The sequence below is a fragment of the Schistocerca cancellata genome, unplaced genomic scaffold (assembly GCF_023864275.1).
Source record: "Schistocerca cancellata isolate TAMUIC-IGC-003103 unplaced genomic scaffold, iqSchCanc2.1 HiC_scaffold_1099, whole genome shotgun sequence".
NCBI lineage: Eukaryota > Metazoa > Arthropoda > Insecta > Orthoptera > Acrididae > Schistocerca > Schistocerca cancellata.
The window spans coordinates 17,285-29,849 of NW_026047098.1; the positions used below are offsets into that span (position 1 = coordinate 17,285).

The following is a 12,565-nucleotide window of genomic DNA, read 5'->3' on the forward strand; positions in this document are numbered from 1 at the left end:
TTCAACGAGTTCCTAGCAGTCTTCCTTCGCGCATTCTTACTCAAACCGAGTTCATTACCGTAATTTCGTATCTTACGTTTGATACAGTAGTTGAAAATGCTTGTGGAAGCATCTTTGTCACACCTGATAGTTAGTATGAAAAAGAGGCCTGGCAGGTGTAGCGACGTAAAAATGAAAAAATGAGATAGAGCCAACAGCACCCGGTGTTCCCAGGCGGTCACCCATCCAAGTACTAACCGGGCCCGATGTTGCTTAACTTCGGTGATCGGACGAGAACCGGTGTATTCAACATGGTATGGCCGTTGGCGTCCTTATACTGTAGCCGCACCACAGAAGAAGCATTCGCCTCTTCTCCCAACACACGCAATCGCTGCTTTCCGTGGCACATTTGACGCAAAGCGCGTCTTTCCACCTCGAAGGTGGCGCGGAGTGCGCGCTCGCCTCGGCGTCTCATAGGCGACTGCCGAACGTAGGTGAGACGCACAACACAGCTGCTCGATGCACCGCCTGTCATTCGTTTGGTGCGTGCGGCCTCCGACACCCGCTGGCGACGCACCTTGTTCCTGTTATCCGGCGCAGGGCTTGCGCGCGGCCGGGCGGCGGGGGGACTGCGCGGGGTGTTGCCGTGTCCTGCTGGACCGACGGAAGCTTTCTCACCTGCCTGACACACGCCGCGCTTCCAGATTTATGCGTAATTTGCGCGGTGCATTTGCATTCGCGCCTGTCCCCCCTCCCGTCCCGACTTGTCCCGACTTTGCTCGACTGCCGCTCGCTGCCGCTCGGGTCGCGGCCCATATGATAGCACAAGCACGAGAAACATCTGCGAGACGGGCGCGGGCCTGACCGGCGTGTCCGAGACGCCGTGGGCGGCCGTTCGGAGCTACTAGAGCAGCGCTGTGCCGTGCCGTGGAAAGGTGCGAAATCAAGCACAGAAGACACAGGCGGTTCGACAAAGCATCCATCTCTTGTTGCGACGAAAGATAAATTTTTGTTTACAAATTTGCGCATGTACACTGCTACAAAACAATAAGCCCTGACGTATTTCGCAACATTTCTGCCGCTTCATACTGTTTTGTTATTTCCAGAGACACTTTGGAAATCTTCCTTGGCACACGCTTCTTCAAACTGAGTTCCCTAATATCGTATCTGTTGCTTATTACAACAGATTTAAGTCATTGTGGAAACATCTTCGTCGCATCGGAAAGGTAGCATGAAGAGAGGGCTGGCGGGGGTGGCGACAAGAAAGCAAAATATGAAGACAGCCAGAGGTCCCAGGCAGTCACCGATCCGATTACTAACGTTGTTGTTTAACTTGGGTGATGGCTCGAGAACGGTTGATTTTTTTTTTTTTATATATATTTAGTTAGTTTTCGGAATTTAGCACTGCTACGTAACAGTAGGCTCTGACGCATTTCAAGAACACATCTGTCGATTGGTAGTGTTTCGTCATTTTCAACGAGTTCCTAGCAGTCTTCCTTCGCGCATTCTTACTCAAACCGAGTTCATTACCGTAATTTCGTATCTTACGTTTGATACAGTAGTTGAAAATGCTTGTGGAAGCATCTTTGTCACACCTGATAGTTAGTATGAAAAAGAGGCCTGGCAGGTGTAGCGACGTAAAAATGAAAAAATGAGATAGAGCCAACAGCACCCGGTGTTCCCAGGCGGTCACCCATCCAAGTACTAACCGGGCCCGATGTTGCTTAACTTCGGTGATCGGACGAGAACCGGTGTATTTTTTTTTTTTTTTTTCTTTCTTTTTTTTTCTTTTCTTTTTGTTTTTTTTTTCTTTTTTTTTTTTATTTCTTTTTTTTTTTTCTTTTGTTATTTCCTTTTTTTTTATTTTTTATTTTTTTTTTTTCTTTTCTTTTTTTTTTCCTTTTTTTTTTTTTTTTACTTTTTTTTTCATTTTTGCTTGAGGAAGTCTCTTTGTCACAACAGAAAGGTGATATGGAAAAAGGCTGGCTGCCAGGAGTAGCGACTGAAAAGCGAAAAATGAACACAGCCAGAGTTCCCAGGCGCTCACCCTTCCGAGTAGTACTAACGTTGTTGCTTCACTTCGGTGATCGGACGAGAACGGAAGATTTTATTTCTTTTTTTTTTTTTTTTTTTTTGTTTATTTACTTTGTGGAATTTAGCACTGCTACAAAACAGTAGGCCCTGACTTGTTTCAGAACTCATCTGTCGATTCGTAGTGTGTTGTTCTTTCCGAGGCGTTCTAGCACTCTCTTCTTTCGCGCATTCTTGCTCAAACTGAGTTCATTACTGTAATTTCGTATCTGACGTTTGATACAGTAGTTTAAAATACTTGTGGAAGCATCTTTGTCGACACCTGAAAGTTAGTATGAAAAGAGGGCTGGCAGGTGTAGCGACGTAAAAATGAAAAAATGAGATAGAGCCAACAGCACCCGGTGTTCCCAGGCGGTCACCCATCCAAGTACTAACCGGGCCCGATGTTGCTTAACTTCGGTGATCGGACGAGAACCGGTGTATTTTGTTTTTTTTTTCTTTTTTTTTTTTGTTTTTTTTTTATTGTCTTTTTTTTTCTTTTTTTTTCTTTTTTGTTTTTGTTCCTTTTTTTATTTTTTTTTTATTTTTTTTTTCTCTTGTTTTTTTTTTCTTTTTTTTTATTTTTTTTTATTTTTTTATTTTTTTTTTCTTTTTTTTTTTTAATTTTTTTTTTTACCCAAAAATAAGCTGCAACTGGTCATAAATGTACGTCAGCCTACTGTTACAAGTTGTCAGCTATTTCAGGTCAGTTGTTTTGCTCTTTTTTTTTTTCTTTTTTTTTTTCTTTTTTTTCAAGTTGATTAAACTTGGAACCTCATCCTTTTACTCAGTTACTCTCTTTCTGTAACTTTATTTTATTTCTTTTTTTTTTCCAAAAATGATCTTAGGTATACTAGTTTACAGGTCGGCACATGACAAAAGATAGACAAATAAATGGAGACTGGTTATATTTTCCAGCGGACACTCATTACATATATCTAAACTTATTTTTGAGAGAACTGCATGTATGACGCAAGAAGGAGATCAGTGTAAGTATCATCAAAACTCAATTGCAAAACTGAAAGACAATTGATGCAAATAAGAGGGGCTCGCACACATCTTATAGTTGTTTCGCATACGCGTGATGCAATGCAGATGATAAGAAATTGGCAAAATGTTCTTTGTGTTTATTACTATTTTTGATCTTAGAATATTGGTCCCAAATATGAGTCAAAAAGGTGAGTGCATCATGAATTTGCTGGTCGATAAGGGCGTAGGCAGTGTGGCCCAACAACCACACAGCAGTATTGTGTTTTGCACGGGGGAAGTATTTAAAATCCGGTACAATGACACTATCAACTGAGACGTGCGCCGGCGTAGTTCGCGTGATGAGAGCCACCATTAACTGGCAAGTCCTCCACACGTCGGAAACAGCTTGACATTGCAGGCGGTGTTCTCTGGTGTCAAGCACGCCACACCTGCCACAGTTGGGGGAGGCGAGAAGCTGAATGTCGGCTAAACGCTGATTGGTGGGCAGCGTGTTGTTGACTAGTTTGTACCACAACGCAGACACATCGGACGGCAGAATACTGCTATTGACATTTGACCACACTTGCTTCCAGTTTACGGTAGGTAAGCGGACTTCCAATTTACTAATGGGAGGTTGTCCCATCAATTCAATATAGAGCTGCCGTGCAGTCCTGTGTGGATCTGTGGCCGTACGGAGGACGTAGCTTCTATTTAGGATATACTCTCGTACAAAGGTCATACGGTAAGGGATGTTGGCCACCGATACTGGGGCGCTTTCTGATTCTGGCCGATACATTTCCAGCAGGGATGCTGTCGATCCATCGGGAAAGCCGGCCTGCATTTCAGCGGTGCGGTTGACGAGCAACGCTGCACATTTGCGACTGAAGTCTACTAGCCCGAGTCCTCCACGTGACGGGTCTAAGACACAAACTGTTGCTCGCACTTTAAAAATTTCGTGACGCCAGAGTAACCAGTATACTGCTTGAGATATAGCGCGTCCTATTTGTTTCGGCACGCTAAGCAACTGAGCCATATACCACGCCTTAGTGAGGATAAAGGAATTGATTAGCTTGACTTTCTGGTGCAAGTTAAGGTGCCGGGTTGCGTGGCTTTTGCAGAGGCCCTTAATGGAGTTGAGAATTCTTCTCCAATTTCGTGCTTGCATACGCTGCGGGCACGCGGTTATGTCTAGACCCAATACTTGATGGTCTCTCACGACTCTGTACCACGGGCGGACAATATCGGTGGCTAGCAGACCCAGTGGGAGTAGAACAGTTTTAAAAGTATTTATCGCTGCTCCAGACGCACGTTCATACTGGTGAAGGGAGGCGCGTATCGAGTCTATGTCTGCTGTGTGGTCAAGGAAAGCGCCTACGTCATCTGCGTATGCCACACATTTAATGGAAGCATTGTGTATTTGTACTCCTTTTGACGTCCTGCCTATAGTTCTGAGAAGCGGGTCTATGGCGATCACGAATAAGAACATTGACAGCGGACATCCTTGCCTGACAGAGCGGCAAATAGGGATCGGTTTAGTTTGCCATCCATTTAATGTGACTATTGATCTTGCTCTCGTGAGAATATTTTCAATAATTTTAGTAAATTCTCGGCCGAATCCCATTTTTGTCATGACCTGTAGCAAGTATTTGTGGCTTATTCGATCGAAAGCATTCGCAAAGTCGATGGATAGAATAGCTGTCGATAATTTATGGACTGCCGTGTGAGCCACTATGTCTCGGTATAAGGACGCTGCGTGGAAAATATTGTGGTGTGTTACTCCGCACGTTTGGTAGGAGCTGATAGCTTTGTTCATGACTGGCTTCATCTTCGCTGCAAGGCACCTTGCAACGATTTTATAATCGGTATTGAGTAACGTAATGGGTCGGAAATCTTGAATACTACATGTATGTTGCGTTTTAGGGACGAGCACAACTCGACCTTCCAGAAATTTTGCGGGAATTTCCGTGCCACGAATTACTTCATTTACTATGTCGGTAAGTTTTTGCCCAAAGATATCCCAGTAGACCTGATAGAATTCAATTGGCAGGCCATCAGGTCCCGGCGACTTTCCTTTAGGGCACGACTGTACGATAGGTTTTGTGTTTTGTACTGTCATCTCTGCTATCAACTGTTCTCTTTCCGCGTCCGAAATCTCAGTCTGCAGGTCGCATAACAAATAATTTAGCGCCACGTCGTCTGTCGCAACGTCTCGAAATAAGTCCGTGTAGTGGGCTGTAATATGTTGGAGAATGTCTGTTTTCCGCGTAAGGCGCTCGCCTGACGCAGTCGTTATCGATTCTACGTGTTTCCGTCTTGCCCGTGTTTTTTCACGCGCGAGATGATAGGACGACGGTTCTTCGTCGTCCAAAGCGCACAAGGCGCGACTTCGGACCAAAATTCCTTTTGCCTTTTCGTTATGTATACGGAGAATCTTTGCTTTAATACGGTTTAAGCGAAGGCGGAGATTTTCATTTGGTCCGACGGGGGCGTTTAACGCGTCTTTGAGGCATTGTTGGTAAAATTCTGTTGTGCGATGCGTCCAGAAGGATACCTCCTGGCTGTAACATTGAGCAATCATCCTAATTTGCGGCTTTGCGTACAAAGTCCACCACTCTAGTGCTGAGCTGTAGTTCTTCTCTTTTTGCAGGCAATGCTGCCATACAGATTGCATTTTCGAGCGGAAGTCTGTCGCGGCAAGATGTTTCGTATTAAGCTTCCACAACCTGGGAGTAGGTGTTTCATTTGTACGCTGTAGGTGAATGGCAGCCACATAACCACAATGGTCGCTAAACGCGACAGGAATGATGTCTACACTATTTAGGTTGTTTGCAATCTGTTGAGAGACGTATATGCGGTCTATTCTGCTTGCTCCACTATTGTATATGTGCGTATACTGCGTTGTGTGTGGGTTAAGGAGGCGCCACGTGTCTCGCAGATCTTTGGCGGTCAATAGTTTCACTAATTCAGGACACATAGTGGCCGTAGGGTGCTGGTCGGATGTGTCTGTTACACAGTTAAAATCGCCACCGAGAATTATTGGACGTGTGGTATCAAACAAGGGAATTATTTCGTGGCTGAAAAATGCTGCGCGCATTCGTCTATTATCTGTGCCTGAGGGGGCGTAAATATTGATAAATCTCTTGCCTTGTATATTGCACGCAATTGCGCGTCCGCTCGGCAACGTTTGGACATTGTCTGGCTCTAGGGAATTTTTGTATAAAATCGCGGTACCGCATTTAATGTTATTGTTAACATTATAAATAACATCATATCCATTTATGTTATGGAGGATGTTTGCGGTAACTTCCTGGAGGAAAATTACGTCAAAACTATTGTAATGTACAAAGTCCACTAGGGACAGAATTTTGTGAGCTGCAGAAATCCCGTTTATATTTAAGGTAAGAATAGATAAATCTTTTATTTGCGTATGACAGACAGGCATTGGAAGTGAAGAAAGAAACAGAGTAACATGAACTAAGGGAGACAGGGTATAAATGGAGATAATTTCATTCTGCGAATGGTTAGTTTTGTTATGTGACGACTATTGCAAACAGATTTTCAACCGAGTTTGTACTTAAACGTCGTCGGACCAAACAGTATTGCGTTGTTGATCTGAGCGGGAGAGATCATTGTTGGTTTCCATCGGTACGTGCATATGTGGCGAATCGATTTGCATGGCATGGACGGCACGAATGTCGCCCGTCGGGACGTGGGCTGTGTGCCGAGCACGACACTCGTGCATTTCCTCTGCCTTTCTTTTAATTGGCGCTGATATTACGGCCTCAGTTACGAGCGGTTGTACGCTGATTTCTTTTTCTTTCTCTTGCTTATTTAAAAATTCCCTTAGATGTCGAACAGTTGCCTCGCGCCGGCGTTCTGCTTCTGTTTCAGGCGACGCAACAGGGACGACTGTCACGGGGCATTGTTGATCGGATTTAGAAGTTGCATCCGAATTTCCGTTTCCACGGCCGCGTCGATGTTTCCTTTTCGAAGATTTATTCGGTGAATGGCTCACCGACCTCCTACTCGGGGATGGACTGGGGTCTTTACGTGAAACACGCATTTCTGAGGGGACAGCAGCAGGGCTGCGCCCACGCTCTGAATTTTGCGTGTTGCTCGGAAAAATATCTGATGCAGTATCGTCACTGTTTGGCGGCTCGGGGTGAACGTCAGCCACAACCGTGACGTTTGTCGTATTATTGCCGAGAGAATTTTCTGGAATGGCGGCTTTTTCATCAATTTCTGTTACGTCCATGACATTGTCCGTGTTCGCTGGGGTCGCAGACGATTCGCACACAGCCTCTGTCACAGGGAGTGACGAGGGCCGAATCGGAGCAACACCCAACGCTACAGACGCATACGAGTTTTTCTGCGCTTGTGCGCTATCACCGCCGAGCGGGAGCTGCACAGGCCGACGTCTGTTCGGACAATTTTGTCGAAAATGATCGGTTGCATTGCAGTACGAGCACGTCTGTGGCTGTCCATTGTACGATATAAAGGCCCTGTAGCCGCCTATGACTAGAAAGGACGGGATGTGCTGTTTCAGTTCAATAAGCACACTTCTTACTCCGTTGTATACTTGTAGGCGGAAACCACTACCCCATTTTTCATTCGTCACTGAAAGCACATTCCCATACGGCATGAGACCACGAGCGATCATTTGCGTAGGTATTTCAAAAGGGAGATTGAAAATGCGCACTTGACGAATACCGTAACCCGCGTGGCACACGGTCACGTCGCAAACGCTTCCGTCACGGTATTTAAACTTGCGTTTTCCACCGTTTTCATTTACGATTTTTTCGCACATTTCCGCATCATTGAATTTCATAAACAGAGTTCCGGTAATAAAGTCCCACTGGACTCCGTACGTTTCGGTATCGGTAAGGCCGAGTTCGTCAATAATCCAGTCGTGAGCTTCGTATGCCGTAGGGCGTACAGCTTCTTTGACGAAAATAACGTTCAATGTGTTCGATCTGTTTACGTTTTCCATTTTCAAACTGTTACTTAACAACTACGCGAAAAACGCGCGAAAAAGAGAAACTCGACAGCGGAACGCAACGCGGCGATGCCAACAGAGCGGCCGCTAGCCGTGCACTGACGAGCTATCACAGGGCGGCTGAGCAAGATAACTGACAGTCGTAATTGAAACAGCATCTCTGGACACAGACGTAGTGTACACGGCTGCCGATTGCTTAACTTCGGTGATCGGACGAGAACCGGTGTATTCAACATGGTATGGCCGTTGGCGTCCTTATACTGTAGCCGCACCACAGAAGAAGCATTCGCCTCCTCTCCCAACACACGCAATCGCCGCTTTCCGTGGCACATTTGACGCAAAGCACGTCCTTCCACCTCGAAGGTGGCGCGGAGTGCGCGCTCGCCTCGCCTCGGCGTCTCATAGGCGACTGCCGAGCGTGGGTGAGACGCGCAACACAGCTGCTCGATGCACCGCCTGTCATTCATTTGGTGCGTGCGGCCTCCGACACTCGCTGGCGACGCACCTTGTTCCTGTTATCCGGCGCAGGGCTTGCGCGCGGCCGGGCGCGGCGGGGGGGCTGCGCGGGGTGTTGCAGTGTCCTGCTGGACCGACGGAAGCTTTCTCACCTGCCTGACACACGCCGCGCTTCCAGATATTTGCGTAATTTGCGCGGTGCATTCGCGCCTGTCCCCCCTTCCGTCCCGACTTGTCCCGACTTTGCTCGGCTGCCGCTCGCTGCCGCTCGGGTCGCGGTCCATATGACAGCACAAGCGCGAGAAACGTCTGCGGGAGGAGGCGAGACGACAAAAGAATAAATTTATGATTACAGATCGAATTTGGAGCTGTACGCCGCTGCAGAACGATAGGCAGGCGCTAACGTATTTCGGAGCATACCGCCCGATTCGTGCTGTTTTGTCGTTTTCAAAGACTTCCTGGCAAACTTGGTTGCCACATTCTCCTTCAAACTGAGTTAATTACTGCAGTTTCGTACCTTACGGCCGTTTAAAATGCTTGAGGAAGTCTCTTTGTCACAACAGAAAGGTGATATGGAAAAAGGCTGGCTGCCAGGAGTAGCGACTGAAAAGCGAAAAATGAAGACAGCCAGAGTTCCCAGGCGCTCACCCTTCCGAGTACTACTAACGTCGTTGCTTCACTTCGGTGATCGGACGAGAACGGAAGATTTTATTTCTTTTTTTTTTTTTTTGTTTGTTTATTTTCTTTGTGGAATTTAGCACTGCTACAAAACAGTAGGCCCTGACGTATTTCAAAACTCATCTGTCGATTCGCAGTGTGTTGTTATTTTCAAGGCGTTCTAGCACTCTTCTTTCGCGCATTCTTGCTCAAACTGAGTTCATTACTGTAATTTCGTATCTTACGTTTGATACAGTAGTTTAAAATGCTTGTGGAAGCATCTTTGTCAACACCTGAAAGTTAGTATGAAAAGAGGGCTGGCAGGTGTAGCGACGTAAAAATGAAAAAATGAGAAAGAGCCAACAGCACTTTTAAAAAAAAAAAAAAATTGGGCTGGCGACATAACAAAAAAAAAGGGAGCCAACAGCACCTTTTTTTTTTTTTTTTTTTTTCGCGGGCCTCCCATCTCCCCTTATAGCCCGGCCTTTTCGCTCTCCACAAAACGCCTTCTCTTGGCGAGCTTCTCGAGCTATAAAGGTGCTGTTGACTTATCAAGAGCTTCTGATTTACGCCCTCCAAAAGTTGCCTTCATCGGCGAGGTGTGCTGGCGTGAATATATGCTGTGGGTTTCCACTACAAATATCAGAAAAGAATATGCATCCGCCAAGATAAGAAAAGAAACGCAAGGTAATCCGTCTTCCAGACTGCATGCCAAATAATAGAAACAAAAGTGGCTACTGGACGCCGTGGCAACTGGCATCAACAGTGACCTACAACAATGACAACCCGCCAAAGCAACAGTCACGTGGCAGCCACCAAAAAAAAGAAATCCACCGCAAATAAAAGAAAGTCCGAAAGAAAACATGTCTCCGCTAACGGCCGACGGATGGTACACGGAGAATAAAACAAACGTCGACGCATTGCATTAGGAAAAAGTCCCACATTCAGACACACACCAACTGTAATAAAATGATCACCGCGACTCGGCCCCCTCAGTCGCTGCGAGAAAAGAACAAATAACAAGAAAGAAATAAAGGAGGAACAGAAAGTAAAGCAAACATAAAAGAACTTTTGACGGACAAAGCGCCATTCACATAAATGTAAGTCATGTGTACGGTTTCGTTAATGTACGGTCCATTAGAAACAACTTTACCAAGCCAAAAAATCATTACCCAAGAAAGGAAGACCGGTGGTAAGCAAGGGTTCGTCATAAACGCCAACAGGAATATTGGCAGTAGTATCAGATAGGAAAAAGAAAAATGTCATGATTGGGTATATAGTCGTATCAGGAAAGTGACAATTTAGTGAATGCATGGGCCAAGGCGACATGCAAAAAATTGGCGAAAGTCGAGGAATAAGCCTGTCGACCAAGGGTCAAATGATGTTCCGCCCACAGGTAAGACAGAAAGTCGACGGCATCAGTCAATTTCAGGGCGAAAATACAATAAACCGTGTGTCCCAAAATCCAAAGAGTAGCATTCCGTTTGGTGGCCGGATACGCTACACACTGAGGCACGATGGCGTCCAAAGCTGTCACCTGCCGCCTGTCCACTCTGTTGAGTAGACGCACCATGTCACACGCAAAGTCCCAAACAACACGGAATTTCCGACACTCGAATCGGTGTTCGATAGTGTCCTCCTCAGGACACGAATCACAGACACCTGAAGGAATCAGACCGATAGAGTGCAGCTTAGCATTAGTCGGAATTGTACGGTTGACCACTTTATACCATATTCCGTGAACGTCAGCAGGAATAACGGTGGCGGCGAGGTTCCTCCACACCATCGTCCAGTCGTGCTGAGGTAGCCGATACTCCCATTTATTCCTGCTCGGCGATCCCCGAAGAGCGCGAATAATGTCACCGACATTGCACGCACGGACATCACCGAGCACAGATAGCTGTTATACACATAATACCGGCGTACGAAGTTCAACGTGGACGGAATATGACTGATCGATACCGGAGCAATCACCGATGGCGGGCGATAGGCACGGAACAAGGCAGCCGTCGGACTGCACGGCCCCTTGTCAAGCACCACGGTAGTCCGCTTTACGAAGAGCGCCGCACACTTGTTGCGAAAGTCAACGAAACCCAGCCCCCCCTCCGCCAGACTCAAGGTACAGGTTGCCAGGGAGACCTTAAAAATGTCACCCTTCCATAGCAACCAATAGACCGCCTGTTGAAGGGCCCGTTCCAGTTGTTTCGGCACAGGTAGGACTTGTGCCAGATACCACGCTTTGGCCAAAATCTGCGTGTTAATAAGGGCCACCCGTTGACGGAGCGCCAAATTCCGAGAGGCATACAGTTTCGCAACGGCCCTAACCTTATACAGCGTGGACCGCCAATTCAGAGCTTCCATACGCTGCAGATTGTCGGTCAGAATGACACCGAGCACTGTCTGTCGTTGCTTGACACAAAACCAGTCGCCGCGAACAATACGCAGGCGAGGTGTAAGAGGGAGCAAAACAGTCTTCCGAGGATTGACGATAGCCCCCGTCGCCCTCTCAAATCGCTGTAAAACACCATGCAGCCTGTTAATGTCCTCTGGCTGATCGAGGAACACGCCGAGGTCATCGGCATACGCTCTACAGATCAGCTGATCGCCACCAATGCGAATGCCCCGGCATTCCTGGGCGATATAGCGAAGGAGCGGATCCAAAGCCAAAGCGAAGAGCGACATAGACAAGGGGCAGCCCTGGCGAACTGAGCGGCTAATAGGTATAACACGACTGGGAATTCCGTTTATTACAACCCGTGACGTGGCATTCCTTAAAATATTGTGCACCATCGTCGTCAGTTTAGGACCAAATCCGAAACCGACCAAGACCTGCCGCAGATAGGTGTGACTAATCCGATCGAAAGCGTTTTTGAAGTCGACCAGCATTATCGCAGCCGTCCGGAGCCTGTGACTTTTTACATATCCGATACAATCCCGGTACGCCAGAACAGCATCGAATATGTTACGGTCCCTGACAGCGCAAGTCTGATGGTCACTCACCACCTTTGGCATAACGTCCGTCAACCTGTGCGTGATACACCGCGCTATAATTTTATAGTCGGCGTTCAGCAAGGTTATAGGACGGACATTGTCGAGATTTGGTGTGGCGGTCGATTTCGGGACGAGTGCAATGCGCCCTTCTGAAAATTCCGCAGGAATAGCAACGCCGTTATGGACCTCATTCATAATGGCAATTAAAACATCACTTAAAAGACTGAAAAATTTTAAATAAAATTCCGCGGGAATCCCGTCCAGTCCAGGGGACCGGCCCCGAGGACTCCGTTTCACAGCTGTATCTAAGTCATCAAGGGTAAAAGGTTCATTTAAACTGGCTCTATCTTGTCGTGTTAACACACGTGGGACCCTCTGCAAAAAATCGCGCAGCGCCCCGGCGTCGACGTCAACCTGTCGAAAGAGCGTCTCAAAATGTGCGTGAAC

General features: G+C 46.8%; 1 non-coding gene across 1 annotated transcript; it reads right to left on the reverse strand.

The window, feature by feature from the left end:
* Positions 1-188: 188 nt before the first annotated feature.
* Positions 189-307, reverse strand: LOC126154626 (5S ribosomal RNA). The gene has a single exon (XR_007532183.1). It is a non-coding gene; the product is annotated as a 5S ribosomal RNA (ribosomal RNA).
* Between the last annotated feature and the right edge of the window lie 12,258 nt (positions 308-12,565).